Below are 16,748 nucleotides of genomic sequence, written 5' to 3'. Positions count from 1 at the left end.
AGAAGTGCTATAAGGAAATCCACCATCCATACCTCTGTAGGATGTGTTTCTCCTTGACTTGCTCAAAGTTGACAATGCCTTCTTTTCTGATACTAGTCATTATCACTGAACTGACTGGTCATCTGCTTTCAAGTATATATTTCACACTAACTGAACTTTTCCCCTTTTTTCCCCTAAAACAGAAATGATGATTTCCTAAGTTGCTTCGACATAGAAGTTCAATTGTAGTATATGCCCAAATGATTTGTTTTGATTGAAGAAAGCGTTTTGTTATTACAATCTACACCTCTGCTTTAGTTTTGCTTATCTTTATAATAAAGTCTTTGTAATACTGAAGTATTTCTGTTTCCACCTGAAGTTTATGTTCATGAAAAGTACCACAGGTGTTAATTTATCTTAAAAGTTTTCTTTTAAGTTTCCATGTTTTTAAAACCATCTATGAATTAGTAACATAATATCAAAGTTAATAATACTGTACTTTTTAAAAATGATACTAGGGATTGGACCCATGGACATATAACTTCTGAGCTACATCCCTGGCCCTTTTTACTTTTTACTTTGAAACTGGATCTCGCTAGGTTACTGAGAGTCTTGTTCTGTTGCTATGGCAGTTCTCCAACCCGAGAGTCTCCTGTCTTAGCCTCCCACATAATAAGATTAAAGGTATGCACCACCATGGTTTACTTTTAACTGAAATGGCAACTAAGTCATCAGTTTTATTCTACATACCATACAAATCAAGAAATTCTGGGTACCCTGAAGATCTAGAAAAATCTTGTGATTCAAATATCTCAAGGGTACCCATTTCCTCTGCATACATTTAATTCTATTCCTATAGATATAAGAAATAAATTAAAATTCTAAAAATATATTTTCAATCTGTTTTCCTTAATAAGTTATAACCGTTGGGCACCTATGATTTCACAGAATAATATTCAAATTGGTTGACATGCTCATTGCCTAGTTTTTCCCCTCTCATTGGGATATTTATAAATTCACACCCCACAATATCACCCGTTTAAAGTATACAATCCAATTATTTTTGTATATTTACAGAGTTGTGCAACCATCACTATCATCTAAGGCTGTAACATGTTAATTACTCAAATAGGAAACCATATAACCATTCCTGCTCTTCTCTCCTCAGTCCTAAGCAACAAAAAATCCCCTCTCTCTGTGTGTATGTCTATTCTGGGCATTTCATATGAATTGAATCATACAAATGTGTTTATTCACTATTTATAATGTATACATATATGCATTACTTATAATGCATACCACGTATCAGTACTCCAGTCCTTTCTACTGGATGATTAATATTCCAAACCCAATGTTCTTCAGCATCTTTTATGTGCTTACTGTCTATTTGTATATGTTTCTTTGAGAAATATCTCACCTTATCCAGATTATAAGACATATAATAATTAAAAGATACTCGCTGTCAAGAGAATAAAAGGATGTAGTTAAACAACCTTTTGTTAAAAATCTCAGAAGGTCAAAGTATTTAGTCATAAAAAAGCTCAACATAAAAAAAATACTAAGTATTTGATTCATGTATCCCCTCTGCTGTTTCAGGAGAGGCCAACTATAGAGACAGGAGCACCATTGAAAGTCCTGTGGGGGCACCTCTTGTCTATTGGAACGAATCCCATGACATACACTGGGAACTCATAGTTTCTTCAGAATTTAATATCTATAAAACTATTACCAGCTTGGACTAATGGCAACTGAGTATGTAATAAGAAAGGCTGTTGCAACCAAAACTAACTCAGGCAGAAACAGGCTGCTAAAATCATTCCACTACAAAATCATTCTGCCCTTCATGAAGAAGTAGGATGTCTCCAGGGCCGGCCTGTGAGCCCCAAAACATCATCACCATACCTTAAAGCCAATGAAAGCTTCTCTAACAAAACTAAGAAAGTGCTTGGAACTGGGGATTTTTTTTTTCATAAACTTTCTCCATTTTGAGCATCTTTTACCCTATGACTGTCCCGTCATATTTTTGGAGCTGACCCTTGTTCTTTAGCTTCAGAGGTCTACCACAGAGCAGAATTGTGTCCCAGGGCGAAGCACAACCAGCCATACCGATAGACTCTCTTAGATGACTCAGATGAGGAGATCTGGGGCCTCTGAGCCAATGACCTTTTGGACTTTGAGCTGATGCTGCAGTATGCTGAGATTTCTGGGGGTCTTGGGATGGAGTGAATAACTATACTCTGCATGTGAGATGGATGGTAATACTGGAGAGGCTGCAGGTGTCTCTGTTATATACATTAATGCCCCAAACAAGTGTCCACAAGCACTGCATTATAGAATGGCATACCCTTCAAAATTTCTACGTTGAAACCCTCAGACCCAGGGGGCTGTATTTGGAGATAAGGCCTTTAAGGAAAAATTAAAGTTTAATGGTATCAGAGAGTGATGATCTAGTCTGATGGATCGGTATTCTTGTAAAAAGAGGAGGAGATGCAAGAATTCACTCTTTCCATGTGCACACATGTGCACACACAGAGAGAGGACACAGAAAGGAGATGTTCTATAGAAGTCACAAAGAGGGGGCTCACTAGATACCACCCACTAGTGCTTAGGCCTTGGACACAACCCCTGGAACTGTGAGCGAAAAAATCCTGTTCTGTGAGCCACCCAGCCTGGTATTTAGTTATGGTGGCCTAGGCTCATGCATCTGGTCCTTTCACAATTTGGATCTCTAACATTTTGCTGCTCGTACACAGAACCACAGCTGATATTTGTATGTAAATCTTGTATTCTGCAACCTTTCTAGTCTCCCTTATAGGTATGATTAGCCCATTACATATAGACGTTCTTTCCACCTGGAATCGTTTTATTTCCTCGTGTCAAGAGGAAATAATCCAACAGAATTGCCTTAAGAAAACCCAGTTTGTTTAAGAAAGTTGTGGACGAAATAGCAACAAACTCAATGTAGCTATTGATGGGTTTTTTTATAAGGTCCTTCATAGCCCCCCTTCCACACTCACCTTTGCTCCATTCCTCCGGGTTCCCCTCAAGGCCTAAGGCAGTTGACAAGCCTCTGGCTCAGCCTCAAGTCTATTGATGGATTTTAAGAAATGAAAATCCACTTGACAGGAATGCAGGAAGACAGATTGCTTGGTGACAGAGTATTGTATTTTTTTCTCCGTATAGTTTCATCCATATTTTTAGATTAAACAACAGAAGTATTTAAGTATAAATTTGATTTTTTAGATATGATTTCCTTTTAAGAGGTGAATTTGTTAGTACTTTATGGGAGAGTATATTAGAGTGAGAGGAGAGACTAGAAACTTGCACAGCTAAGTACAAGAGTGTAGAGGTGGGCGCGGCCAATGGAGGAGGTCCTCCAGGTAGGAGAATGTCCCAGATTACCTACTGAGGGGGCGGGAGGTACATTTAAGATCAGTGGGACAAGAAATTTATGTATAAATACACGTTGTGTTGTGACAAAATACATCTCTAGAGGACATCGAGTTACTTTATAGGTTGTATAACTCAGGGTAAAAAAAAGAAGGAGGAATTCAAGTGAGATGAACTTTTTGATTCTATAGTCCAGTTAATTTAATATTTTCTCTAGTGTCTACTTTTTCTGTAAATACATATGACTTGTAAAATAAAAACTAAAAAAATCGCATTCTGGCCATTCACCAACACTCCTACCAGATTCAAGTCTGAGCTGCCATGTCTTCAATGTGCGCCAACACCAAGGTCAGCTGGTTTAACCTTCCCCAAAAACAGCTTGGCTTGCTGTGTGAATAGAAGTATGTAGGACTCCAGGCTGGTGTATGCTTCTTTTGAAGTGCCTCATAAGGTAGGCATACTGGACACCCAATACCTGTGCCATGCAGCAAACCGAGACACACACATTTTAAGGGGTGGCCTCATTTCAAAAGTCATCATCTATCATATAAAATGTATGCTTTCTGTGAATTTTGTTGGCTTCATTTGTTGATCTCTATTTAATTTGCTTGTTTCAGTTAATTTAGCACAGGCTGTAAGTGGAAGTATTTTATCTGTTGAATGCATGTAACCAAAGTCCTAAGGGGGGAAAAAAAAAACAAATGCTGAAGACAAGGATAGCCTTTTTCCTTCAAATTTTGTACAGTATCAATATTCACCCTAAGACGAATGAATTCTACTCTCTGCTTAATGGAACAGATGATAGAGAACCAAATATGGGAATAGAGAGTTGTCTCATAGAGCCCAGAGAGTGGAGCCCAGCACGGCTTTCCTGCGAGCAGGTAGAACTGCAGAAGGCATGAAGGAGGCTCCAGTAGGCCAGGTCACAGCCCCAGAGCCTGCACATCTCCTGATTCTGACCTCTTCACACCCAGGGATCTACCCGCCTGCAGGACAGGGCCCCGAGAAGCTGGCAGAGGCATTAATCCTCCTGAAAGGATCACCGTCCTCCTGTGGCTGTAGCAGAACTACAAACAGGATGACAGAAAACAAAAGTCTCCTCTCAGTTTGGAGGCAAGAGTCAGGAATGGGTCTCACTGGGCCCGAATGAGCCAGCCAGGCTGTGTCCTGCAGAGGCTCTCGGGAAGAGGCTGGTGCTGTCGGTGGCTTGTGGCCACATCCTTCCCCTCCTGACCCCCTAGACATACCACCATCTCTTCTGGCTGTGTCCAATCTTCTGCTTCCACTTGGAATACATTGGATGACCCAGAAGAACTCCCATCTCAACACGCACAATGGGACCACAAAGGACCTCCCTCCTTTGCCATATTACACAACTTGCCTGGTTCCAGGGGCTTGGACATGATTTTCTGGGGGGCAGTTGTTAGCCCAGCTCATTGCTCAGGGTCTTTCTCCCATTTCTACCTCACCTACCACTTTAAGAGTCCTCCTCTGAGCATGTAACCATCATTTACCAAAATATGAGAGAAATTTCACTCAGATGTGATGGTGCATGCCTGTAATCCCAGTTCTTGGGAGGCTGAGACAGAGTTGCTGGTTCAAGGCCAGCCTCTGCAATTTAGTGAGGCCCTCAGCAACTTAGTGAGACTTAAGAATAAATAATGACAAAAGCTGAGGTATAGCTCAGAGGTAGGACAGCCCTGGGATTCAACCCTCAGTACCAAGAAAAGAAGGAGAGCAAAGAAAAGCAGGAGGAGTAGGCAGAGGGGAAAGCAAGAGAGAGAGGTTCTACTGTGAACTGGCACTTAACCTAATTTGTGATGGTTTGAACACCTCCCTTCAAAGTACAACACTCATCCAGTGAGAACCTGGGATCTGAGGACAAGGTAGCAGTCATCTGAGAGAGTACGTGCCCTGTGCTTCTGCGGTAGCCACGAGCATATATTCAGGAGGCATGTCACTCCCACCTGGGTATCCTCCACCAGAGGGCTGTCTTTGGTTCCTGACTGGCCAGAGCTTTCACTTAAACATTGACCAGTGGTCAGCCATGTTAAACATGGGCCCCAAGGCTCTCAAAATGTATCTGAAATTTGCCATGAGGCTCTCATCCAAACCCAGTGTTATGCTCCAGAGAAGCCAGGGCACCAGGATAAAATTTGCTCATTTCCACACCTGAGCCTTTAAAATAGGATGCGTAATGGCACGATGCCTGAGAAGTGCCCTTTATGGATAAGTATGCAGACACATTTTCCTGGGCTTAGAGTCTTCACACAAGCATGAGGAATGAGCATCGATTGCCATCCTTTAGAAAAATGGCCCTTTACTGTAAGGATGCAATAAATAAGCAAGACCCCCTTCCAATCTTTCTAGAAATAATGATGGGGAGGCAAGAGAGATGTTAAGGTGCTTCCAGGGACCCACATCTCAGTTCTCTGGAAGCCCGCAGCTCACTTTAAGGTTAACAGCAGTGTAAACTAATCCTTTCTCCACAAGATTCTGTCACAGCCACCTCTTTTCACTTTGTTTCAATTTAAGAATGACTCAGATTCACTGTCCAAGAGTTAAAGGAAAATAGACTGCATTTCTCAAGTGTTTCTTTAAAAGTTTTATTTTATTATACTGGGAGTTAAATCCAGGGACAGTCTACCACCAACCTATACCTCCAGGCATTTTTTATTTTGAAACAGGGTCTTGCTAAGTTGCTGAGTCTGGCCTCAAACCTATGACTCTCCTGTCTCAGCCTCCCCAGTGCTGGGGGTTAGAGGTATGCCTCACCATGGCCAGCTTCTTCAAGTGTTTCATAAACCAAGGGGTCTTGCTTGTGTGGCAGACACTGTGAGCTGCTTCCCAATGCTCAGTGCCTCCCCAATTACACAGAGCCTGACGCCTGCTTTTGAAATGTCCCTTATAGCAATGGTTTCCAGGTAGCACAGTAACAGCAGATAAGCCATCTTTTGGCTAATTCTTGACATACATGAAGCAAGTTTTCTCTGTGTCCCTCTCCTGCTGCCTGTGTGGGTATGTAACAGGTGGGCCTGCTTTGGCCCCTTGGCCAATGTGCTGCGGATGACAGCAGAGAAGGATGGAGACATCCTAACACTGGATCCCTTGAGCTGCCGAGTCAGCCCAGAACGTGTGCCAGGCAAGAACGCAGACACGGTCACTTGAGCAACTGTAGTCACCATTTTGGTTCTTGCAGATGCAGATATTTTCATTCATAAACATTAATGGCTGGGTTTTCAATAAGTGCTGGAGCAGATCCCCCAAATGGCCCGTGGCTCAGCTGACCAGGTCTGTGAACTTTATGGGACTGACCCAGTGTCTGTGCTCCTGTATACCCTTCCTATCTCCCACAGTGATAAGATGACTTAAGGTTTTCATCAGATTCTGGAAAAGGCCATGGCACAGAACCTGGCCTAGACAGCAGGAGCAATTAGAGCCCAGTCTGTCACCAGAGCCTGGTGTCTCTCACTCCTTCAACCTGCTGCTTATCCGCCACCGCGCTGTTAGCGGTTAGACGTAGAACATCCGCTGAAGAGGTCCTGTATTAATGCTCAGGGTTGAAATACGCATGACGAGGGTTGTAATCTCAGCACTGTGAAAACCCAGTGCACTGGATTAATGTGGTGGTCACCTAGGCAGGTGGGGTGTGGTGGGCAAGGTGGGCCCCTGGGGTGTGGCTGGGGAAGGTGGGTCCCTGGGCTGTGGCTGGGCAAGGTGGGCCCCTGGGTGTGTCTGGGGAAGGTGGGCCCCTGGGGTGTGGCTAGGGAAGGTGGGCCCCTGGGGTGTGGCTGGGGAAGTTGGGTCCCTGGGGTGTGGTGGGGAAGGTGGGTCCCTGGGGTGTGGCTGGGGAAGGTGGGCCCCTGGGTGTGGCTGGGGAAGGTGGGCCCCTGGGGTGTGGCTGTGGAAGGTGGGCCCCTGGTGTGTGGCTGGGGAAGGTGGGTCCCTGGGGTGTGGATGGGGAAGGTGGGTCCCTGGGGTGTGGCTGGGGAAGGTGGGTCCCTGGGGTGTGGATGGGGAAGGTGGGTCCCTGGGGTGTGGCTGGGGAAGGTGGGTCCTTGGGGTGTGGCTGGGGTAGGTGGCCCCTGGGGTGTGGCTGGGGAAGGTGGGCCCCTGATGTGTGGCTGGGGAAGGTGGGTCCCTGGGGTGTGGCTGGGCAAGGTGGGCCCCTGGGTATGGCTGGGGAAGGTGGGCCCCTGGGGTGTGGCTGGGGTAGGTGGCCCCTGGGGTGTGGCTGGGGAAGGTGGGCCCCTGATGTGTGGCTGGGGAAGGTGGGTCCCTGGGGTGTGGCTGGGCAAGGTGGGCCCCTGGGTATGGCTGGGGAAGGTGGGTCCCTGGGGTGTGGCTGGGGAAGTTGGGTCCCTGGGGTGTGGCTGGGGAAGGTGGGTCCCTGGGGTGTGGCTGGGGAAGGTGGGTCCCTGGGGTGTGGCTGGGGAAGGTGGGTCCCTGGGGTGTGGCTGGGGAAGTTGGGTCCCTGGGGTGTGGTGGGGAAGGTGGGTCCCTGGGGTGTGGCTGGGGAAGGTGGGCCCCTGGGGTGTGGCTGGGGAAGGTGGGCCCCTGGGTGTGGCTGGGGTAGGTGGCCCCTGGGTGTGGCTGGGGAAGTTGGGTCCCTGGGGTGTGGCTGGGGTAGGTGGCCCCTGGGGTGTGGCTGGGGTGGGTGCGTCCTTGGGGTGTGGCTGGGGAAGGTGGGCCCCTGGGTGTGGCTGGGGTAGGTGGCCCCTGGGGTGTGTCTGGGGTGGGTGCGTCCTTGGGGTGTGGCTGGGATACTTGAGTCCCTGGGGTGTGCCTTAGAGACTGTGCTTTTTGAATCCCCTTGCTTTTCTCTCTCTGTTTCCAGCCTCCAGATGTGAAATCAGAGCCTTGGTCTTTCTGCCTCCCACTGGCTGACATACCCTGAGCTCCGCAGACATAACCCAGGCTAACATGGACCAGAATTCTGAAATCTCCCAAAAAGCTGTGAGCAAGTAACTTCCTTCCTCTATGCTGTGTGGCCCGTTGATTTAGATTACAGCACTAAAAATGCTGACCAAGACACGTGCCTCCCTGGACCCCACTTTTACCGTGTGTCTCTCATTCCTGTCTAAGGGCAGGCTGCGCTCTGTCAAGGGCACTGAGAGCCACTTTCGATGGCTCCAGGTGGCCTTGCCTCTTGAGTTTCCTTCCACCCTCCTGCATCTTCTTTAGCTTCTTCAACTGCTCCTTCTCCAGGGAGTCCTCACCAATGCCTCCTGTTCTCACAGATCCCTCCTGGACCATTGTGATACCTATTACCCGCTGGCATGGCTTGGCCGTGAGGTGTCCCCAAAGGCTTGTGTGCAGACGGCTTAGTCCCCAAGGCAGCAAAGTGCAGAGGTGCTGCTTTGGGGAGTGAAGGCTCGAACCCACCAGTGCATTAATTGACTGATGGATCCATAATTTGATGGCATGACTGGGAGGCGGCCAAAACTGGAGGAGGCAGGGACTAGTTGGAGAAAGTAAGTCAGGGTGACGTATCCTGGAAGGGTATTGCTTGTTCCTCCTCCTCCTCCTCCTCCTCCTCCTCCTCCTCCTCCTCCTCCTCCTCCTCCTCCTTCTCCTCTCTCTCTAGTCCTTCCCTCCCTCTCTTTTTCTGTTTCCTGGCTGTCATAAGCTAAGTCCTTTCTTCCACCACACCCTTCTGCCATGATGATCTGCATTGCCTCAGGCCCAGAACAATGAAGTCAGCCAGCCAGGGGCAGAACCTCTGGAACCCCAAGCCAGAATAAATCTTTCCTCCTCTAAGCTGTTTCTCTCAGGTATCTGCCACAATCACGCAAAGCTGCCTAATGCACCTGGCACTGCTCATTAACGGCACTCCATCTCAATTAGCACTAATAAATGAGCTGTAGGCAGAACCCACATTGCAGCAGCAGCCAACACAAACCTCTGTTCCATGACCAGAGCAGACACCACCCACCCCATTGCTTCGCTGTCATACAGGTATGAACAGGCACAAAGGAATTCAGATGCCCACGTGCAAATGGACGGCCCCAGAGAGGCTCGCGCCACCTCTGCATCTTCTAATAAGAAGCAGGGGCCGCCGTTATTGAAGAGAGATAAAAAGAGGGAGCAAGAGTGGGCCTGGGAGGTGGGCTCAATGTACGGGGCAGACAGGGGACAAACTGCCTTTTTCTATAAGGCTAAACACTATAAGGTCTACGTGACTTGTTAGAATAGACACACGTGCTCTTCAGTTACTGCTCAGATATTGTCAGAGAGATTATGCGGGACTTTATGATGAGCTGATCCAAAACAAAACAAGACTTGGGCACCAGTGCTCTCTAAAATACAACCAATCTCACAAACTGAACCAATGAACTGGCCGTGAAAGTAGGAGTGGTATATGATTAATTTTATAATTAAATGAGAGAGGTACAGGAACGTTCCCACACTACTCTAAGATGGGAGAAATGAGGTTCCCCTTGGGGAGCTCTGTGGTGAGAAAGGAGAGGAGGGCATCACATGGGCTGCTGGCTAGAGTCTGTGTTTCCACGTAAGTACAGATCACAGACTGTGTTCAGTTTGAAAACTCAACTAGCAAATATAATATGCATACATTTATAGATCTTGTTTTCGTATGACAAGATATAGTTTTATGTTTTATACATCATATAAAATATTATTCTTCAATAATATGTATATTCTTCAATAAACAATCTTTAATAGAGTATTCAATAAAATATTTGATAAGGATTTGATCCAGCGTTTTAAAAAGATAAGCTGAGGGTGAACAGTGTAGCTGCAGACATTACATTTGAAGCAAGAAGTACTGGCATTTCAATCCCGTAAAAGTCATCTGCACTTTATGTTCCTGCCCAAAGACTCCAGTGTTTCCTATTCTGATAACCTGTGCTTAGCATGACCTATAGCCTGCCTTCAATATGACTTCTGGACTCATGGCTCTTCATTTTCATAATACCGGAAGGTGTTCTAGTGTTTTATCCACAAACCACTGTCCATCTGTCATGCAGAAATCCGAAAAAAGTTAAATGTCAGGCATGCTCCAATGCCAACATGGCCCTATGGGCTTTTAGACCACCGCACAATGACCGTGCCCTGCAGAATACCACCGTCCTTTTCATCAGAACGCAAGAGCGGCGACTGCCGAAAGAGGCACCTGATGTGTGTGACCCCTCACAGACTCATATTTAATATCAGAAAACATAAAAGGCAATGGCGAGTCTATTATTCCAGAGAGAAATCCAGAAAAGAGCACAGAGCAGCAAGGGAGAAATGAGTGACGAGACTGAAAGGACACCTTCTCATCGGGCGGGTCCCTTCGGAGCCAAGACTGCCTTAAACACTTTTAATTTGATTTCTACAACATGAATTGTGCATAACTGCCGGTAATTACACCGCACTGCAGAACGAGGAGGCTGGCTGCTCTGAGGATCGCCAGTGAGGCTTCCAGACCGACTGATCTGAAGAGCACTCACTGTACAGGCTCTCACCACGCCGGGAAGGGGCCCTCGAGTGCTGGGAAGCAGGGACACAAGGACTCAGGATGGAGTCCTGGGTAACTAGAAATCAGAAAGCATACTCAGTTCCCCGAGTGTAAGACTGGAAGCTGGTACTACTTGAACAAGATGGTTGTTAGTATTATTATGTTTAGCACTGGGAATTAAAGCCAGCAGCATCCAACCTCTGAGCTGCACGCTCAGTTGCTGAGGCTGGCCTCAAATTTACAATCCTCCTGCCTCGGCCTCCCAAGTACTGGAATTATAGGCAAGCACCACATATTGTTATTTTTTTTAAGTGTGTGCAACCATTTCTAACTCATTCTACCGAAATGAAGGCCATGCTGGGTGGGTAGCTTAATGCTGTGGGAACGCACTCAATATCACGTGCAAACATTCCCACAGCGTGACTCACTACTGAGACTCTCCACGTGTTGAGACTGAATGTGTCCCCTCATTAGGTAGATACCACTGCTGCTCTTAGCAATGCTGTCTGCTAGATCAAGACTCCAGTTATCTACCCAACTCAAGAGGTGTGTGACCTCCTTAAAAATAAAGGGGATGGTAAGATACTATAACCCTGAATGCCCCTTTCTGCTCCCCAAATCCTAGCCAAGTTAAGAGAAAAACAGAGTGAGTCTGGGCCAGAATGTCCAGACTTGTATTATCTTGAAGGACACTGTTGTTCTCTCTTTTATTATTTTTGTGGAACTGGGAATAAAACCCAGAGGCATTGTACCTCTGAGCTACACTCGTAGCCCTACTTTATTCTTTATTTTGAAACGGAGTCTCACTAAGTTGTGGAGAGGCTCACTAAGTAGCTGGGGCTGGCCGAGAACCCGTTATCCTCCTGTCTCAGCCTCCCAAGCACTGGAATTACAAGTGTGCACCACTATGTCCAGCAACTGGTGTTCTGGTGTTCTCTTATGAATTCTAGGAAATCGGGTGAGATAGCATTATCTGTGGCAAGCTGCTTTCTTGCAGGCATCCCAGGACAGCTGCTCATACAAGGAGCATTCTAGGCAAATGCATGACATCACTGCTCTGGAGCCTGACATAAAACTCCTCTCCTTGGAGGGACCAGCGCAGATCAGCGCACTGTGGATAGAGAAGTGGGCGTCTGGGCAGCCTTCCGGGACAAAGTGTTATGAAGGACAGGAGGTACTAGTCTCTGGTGAGACACCAGAGCAGGGGCAGAGAGAAGCACACTGTCCCAGCCCGTCACCCCTGGACTTTCCCACAAAGCATCTGTCTAGTCCATCCCCCCGGGCCTTCCTTATAAGCATCATTCAATAAACCTCATTATCTCCTATCTCATTTCTGGGTCTTTGTCTCTTGGCAACCTATCCCACTGCCTTAACACAACTGGGCTGTGAGCATTACAACAGGCTTCGACCAGGCTTTATGACTTGTATTTTTGTGTCATGATTACAATACTGTGGTCTCCTTGCTTTAAGCTTCAATGAGAATATTGATGGCTTTTTTCTCGTTTCATCTGGCAGTGAGCACGGTGTTCTCAGCTCCTAACGGGGACTGAGTGATGTTGGGTCGATGGGTAGGTACCGTCGGCTGGGGCGAGGGTGCCCTGAGTGCCAGTGGAATGGAGACAGCTCGGGGGCTGCTGGCACATTGAACGATTTGACGTCTTTCTCTGCCTGACATGACTTTGAACATCAAAACAAAACCCACAGCTGCCACAGGAGAATGGACACGGAGAGTCTGTGATGTGAGGGGCTGCGGTTCAACACTAGGTACCAACCACAGGATGGATGGACAGTGAGAAGGACAGAAATAAGCACCGCGTGGACGCTGGCAGAACCACAGGGTAGCAGTGCTCAGCTGTGTGCTTACTGTAACAGAAGAATAAATAACTCCCCCCTTTCTGGAATTCAGACATTCGCCAGAGCCCCACCAAAGGCTCCTGCCTCTAGTTCATTATTGCCTCTGACAACTGGTGTCAGCATTCAAAGAGATACGGGGTTGCAAGGGCTGGATTCTCTATTTATTGCAAAGCGGACACTGCTGAGGCTGCACTGGAGCTGAGTGCAAAGCACTTACAGGATTAGCTGCTGCAATGGAGGGGACAGGAGCTACAGGATCCCCGTGCAGTAGGGGGATGCCGAGTATTCTGTTGGACCCTGGAAGGGAAGGGCCTAGGAGTGTAAGTGTGCGTGTGTGTGTGTGTGTGTGTGTGTGTGTGTATGTGTGTGTGTGTGTGTGTGTGTGTGTGTGTGTGTAGCAGGGGTACTGGAGATTAGCCTTCTTATTTATTTGGTGATGGGGATTAATCCTAGGGTGTTCTGTTTCTGAGTAACACCCCCAGATCTATTTTTTTTTTAATTTGGAAACAGGGTCTCACTAGTTGCTGAGGCTGGCCCCGAGCCTGTGACTTTCCTGTTTCAGGATCCCAAGTACTGGGATTACAGGTGTGTGCCACAGTGTCCTGCCCAGGGCACTGCTTAGGATTGGTGATACTTGCTCAGTTGCTGAGGATGGCCTTGAACTTACAATCCTCCTGCCTTGGCCTACTGAGTATTGGAATTATAGGTATCTACCTCTGTGCTCAGCTAAAATGTTTTTTTTAAGTGTGTGCAACATTTTCTAACTCATTCTACCAAAATGGAGGCCATGCTGGGTGTGAAGCTTAATGCTGTGGGAATGCACCCAAGATCATGTGCAAACATTCCCACAGCGTGACTCACTACTGAGACTCTCCACGTGTTGAGACTAAATGTGGCCCCTCATCAGGTAGATACCACTGCTGCTCTTAGCAATGCTGTCTGCTAGATCAAGACTCAAGCCATCTACCCAACTCCAGAGCCGTGTACTCTCCCAACACCCCGTTGCCATGAACCGTTTCTGTGTTGGTGACATCCGTCAGGACTTCATTCTGCTTTCGAGTAATGCTTATGAGAGACCTTGGTTTCTGGTGCCAGGGACATCTGCATGGACTTTTGGAGGGCAGGAGAAACAGCAACCTACATCTCTCTCTGTGTTCTAAGTCCCAAAGGGAGTGTGCGAGATCACAGAGGCAATCTTCAGAAACCATGTGCTTACCCAACGCACAGTTCTGCTCTAAGGAAAGCAAAGTAGGTCCATACTCCCAGATCCCGAGGGAGACTGGATCATTTTTATAGTAATTAAAAATGTGTGGATGTTAAGTTTCTCACTGGGTTCTATCACCATCAGCACAATCACAGATCAAAACAAGTATTCGTCTTAACTAACACTCCCCCAAAGCCTTGCAACTGTTCTCATTTAGATTTCAACTCAACTGCAATGAGCTGAGTTGACTTCCTTCTGTTCAGCAGGATGTATGACCTTGAGACCTGAGTCCTCAAGTTCTAGGCAACTCTGTCTACTCATGAGCTCACCCACCAATGACAACCCCAACTCTCATCTGGAGAACTGCGGCTGAAACCTCTTTACTGTCAGGCGAGCTTGTATGGCACTTTCAGATATAAAGGGCCAGATTACTTAAAAATTGGTTTTTACAACAGTCCCATAGTTTCAAACTAAAAGTTTAATTGAGATAAAGTTTACATATCATATAAAACTGACCTTATTAATGTGTGCATCTTGGTGTTTTAAATAATATATTAACAAATGCGCCAATAAAAGTATGAAAAATAAACAAGTAAATAAAATTCATAAATGTGTATCCACAACCACTGCCAAATTCCAAAATATTTTTTTCACTCCAAAAAGAAATTTCACACCTACGATTGTGTTTTCGTCCAATCCCTAGACCCTGGCACATCTTAATCTACTTTCTGGTTCTATGAATTCGCCTCCTCAGAAGGCATCCAATATGTGGACTTTTGTGTTTGATTTCTTTCGTTTAATGTTTTCAAGGCTGATGCATGATGTGGCTTGTGAAGTGACTTCATTCTTTGGCATCGCTGCAGAATATTCCATTGTACCGTGGACCACATTTACTGGTTCATTTGCCTGGTAAGGGATACTTGGGTTGCTTCCACTTTTTGACTACGACGAATGATACTATTATGAGCATCATATACAAGTGTGTGTGTAAATGCATGTTTCTGATTCTCTGTTTTATATTTTTATTTGAATACTGTATTTTATTTTCTTGCGGTACTGGGGATTGAATCCAGGGGCATTCTACCTCTAAGCTATACACCCAACCCTATTTTTTATTCTTTATTTTGAAACAGGGTCTCACTAAGTTTCAGAGGACCTCACTAAGTAGCTAAGGCTGGGCCTTGAACCCATGATCCTCCTGTCTCAGCTTCCCAAGTACTGGGATTACAAGTATGCACCACCATGCCTGGCTAGAAACATTGTAATTACATATCATAGTGAGGTTCAGAGTCCTACAAATAGACATGCACACAGGTCCTGGTGTGTTTCCCTGTGACCTGTCCCTCCACGTGTTGTATAACAGTGAGGTCAGCAGTGACACTCTCATGAATGGCATAGCATCATTTGAGATGTTTCTTTAATCAGTTCTTCTGTTCCCTTCCCATCTCCCTTCCTCATCCCCTCCACTATGCTACTGATCTCTCCTCAATTATCTAGAGTACCCTTTTGTTTTCTTTAGCTTTGACATATATTTTCTCTAGCTTCCACATGTGGGAGAAAACATACAACCCTTGGCCTTCTGAGACTGGCTGATCTTGCCCACACACTTTTCTTGGCCTCTATCTAGAAGTAGAATTAGTATGTAACATGGTAACTCTATGTTTAGCTTTTTGAGGAACTACTGGACTATTTTCCACAGAGCTACACAATGGGCATTCATCCTAGTGATGTATATAGGTTCCAATTTATTCACATTGCTGCCAACACTTGGTATTTCCCATTTTTCTTTTATTTTTGTCTGAATATCCATTCTGGTCAGTGTAAAGTGATATTTCATTGTGATTTTAATTTTCATTTCCTTGATGATTAATGCTATTGCAAATCTTTTTGAAACTTTTATGTGTTTTTTAATAATTTTATGTTTCTGTTGGTGCATTTCAATTATACACCATAGTGAGATTTTCATGTATCTATTGGCCACTAGCATTTATTTGGAGAAATTTAGATTTAATCTATGCATACATTTTAAAATTAAATTACATATTTGTCTTCTTACTTTGAGTTGTGAGCATCTATCTATTATCTATCATCTATCTAGTATCTATCATCTATCTATCTATCATCTATCTATCTATCTATCTATCTACCACTATACTTTATTTGGTACTGAGATTGAACCCAGGGATATTATGCCTGAGTTAAAACACCATTGTAACTTAGCCATTTTGTTGTTGTTCTGAAACAGGGTCTCACTAGGTTACTGAGAGTCTTTAGTTGCTGAGACTATGCTTGAACCTTCAATTTTTTTTTTGTCTCAGCCTCCCCAGTACTGGGATTACAGTTGTGTACCATCATCTTGGCTAAGTTGTGAGTTCTTCATGCAGTTTGGATGCTAGATCTTTGCTGGTTATAAAATCTGCAAATATTTTCTTCCATTCAATGAATCATTTTTCTCTTTCTAGATGTCTTTTGGCACTCAAAGGACTTTTTAAGTTTGGTAAAATCTAATTTATCTATTCTTATTTTGGTTGCTTGAATGGTGTCAGATCTAAGAAACTGTTGTCTCAACTAATCTCATGAGGACTTATTAAAACTTCTAATAAAATTATAGTTTTATCCAGGCATGTTGGCACAGGCCTATAACCCCAGTACTCGTGAGGCTGAGACAAGAGGACTACAAGTTTGCGACCAGCCTCAGCAACTTAGCAAGACCATCAGTTACTTAGATCCTGTTTCAAAGTAAAATAGGGCTGGGTGTTGCTTAGCAGTAGAATGCTCCTGGGTTCAATTCCCAGTCCCAATACATTTATTTACTTATTTTATTTTTTATTGGTGCATTGTAGTCTACATCTTAATGGG

The 16,748-nt window shown here is 45.4% G+C and overlaps 1 protein-coding gene across 5 annotated transcripts in view; it reads right to left on the bottom strand.

Annotated features, from left to right (window-relative positions):
• The window catches only part of DPP6 (dipeptidyl peptidase like 6), a gene marked incomplete at both ends in the record, with an annotated part of 1,069,233 nt that overhangs the window by 354,558 nt on the left and 697,927 nt on the right, over positions 1 to 16,748 (bottom strand). The window lies entirely within an intron of this gene.

Source organism: Muscardinus avellanarius (genome assembly GCF_963383645.1).
Source record: "Muscardinus avellanarius genome assembly, chromosome: 9".
In the NCBI taxonomy this organism is placed as follows: Eukaryota; Metazoa; Chordata; class Mammalia; order Rodentia; family Gliridae; genus Muscardinus; species Muscardinus avellanarius.
Note: the sequence above shows the minus strand (reverse complement) of the source record. Positions and strands in the feature narration are given on the sequence as shown.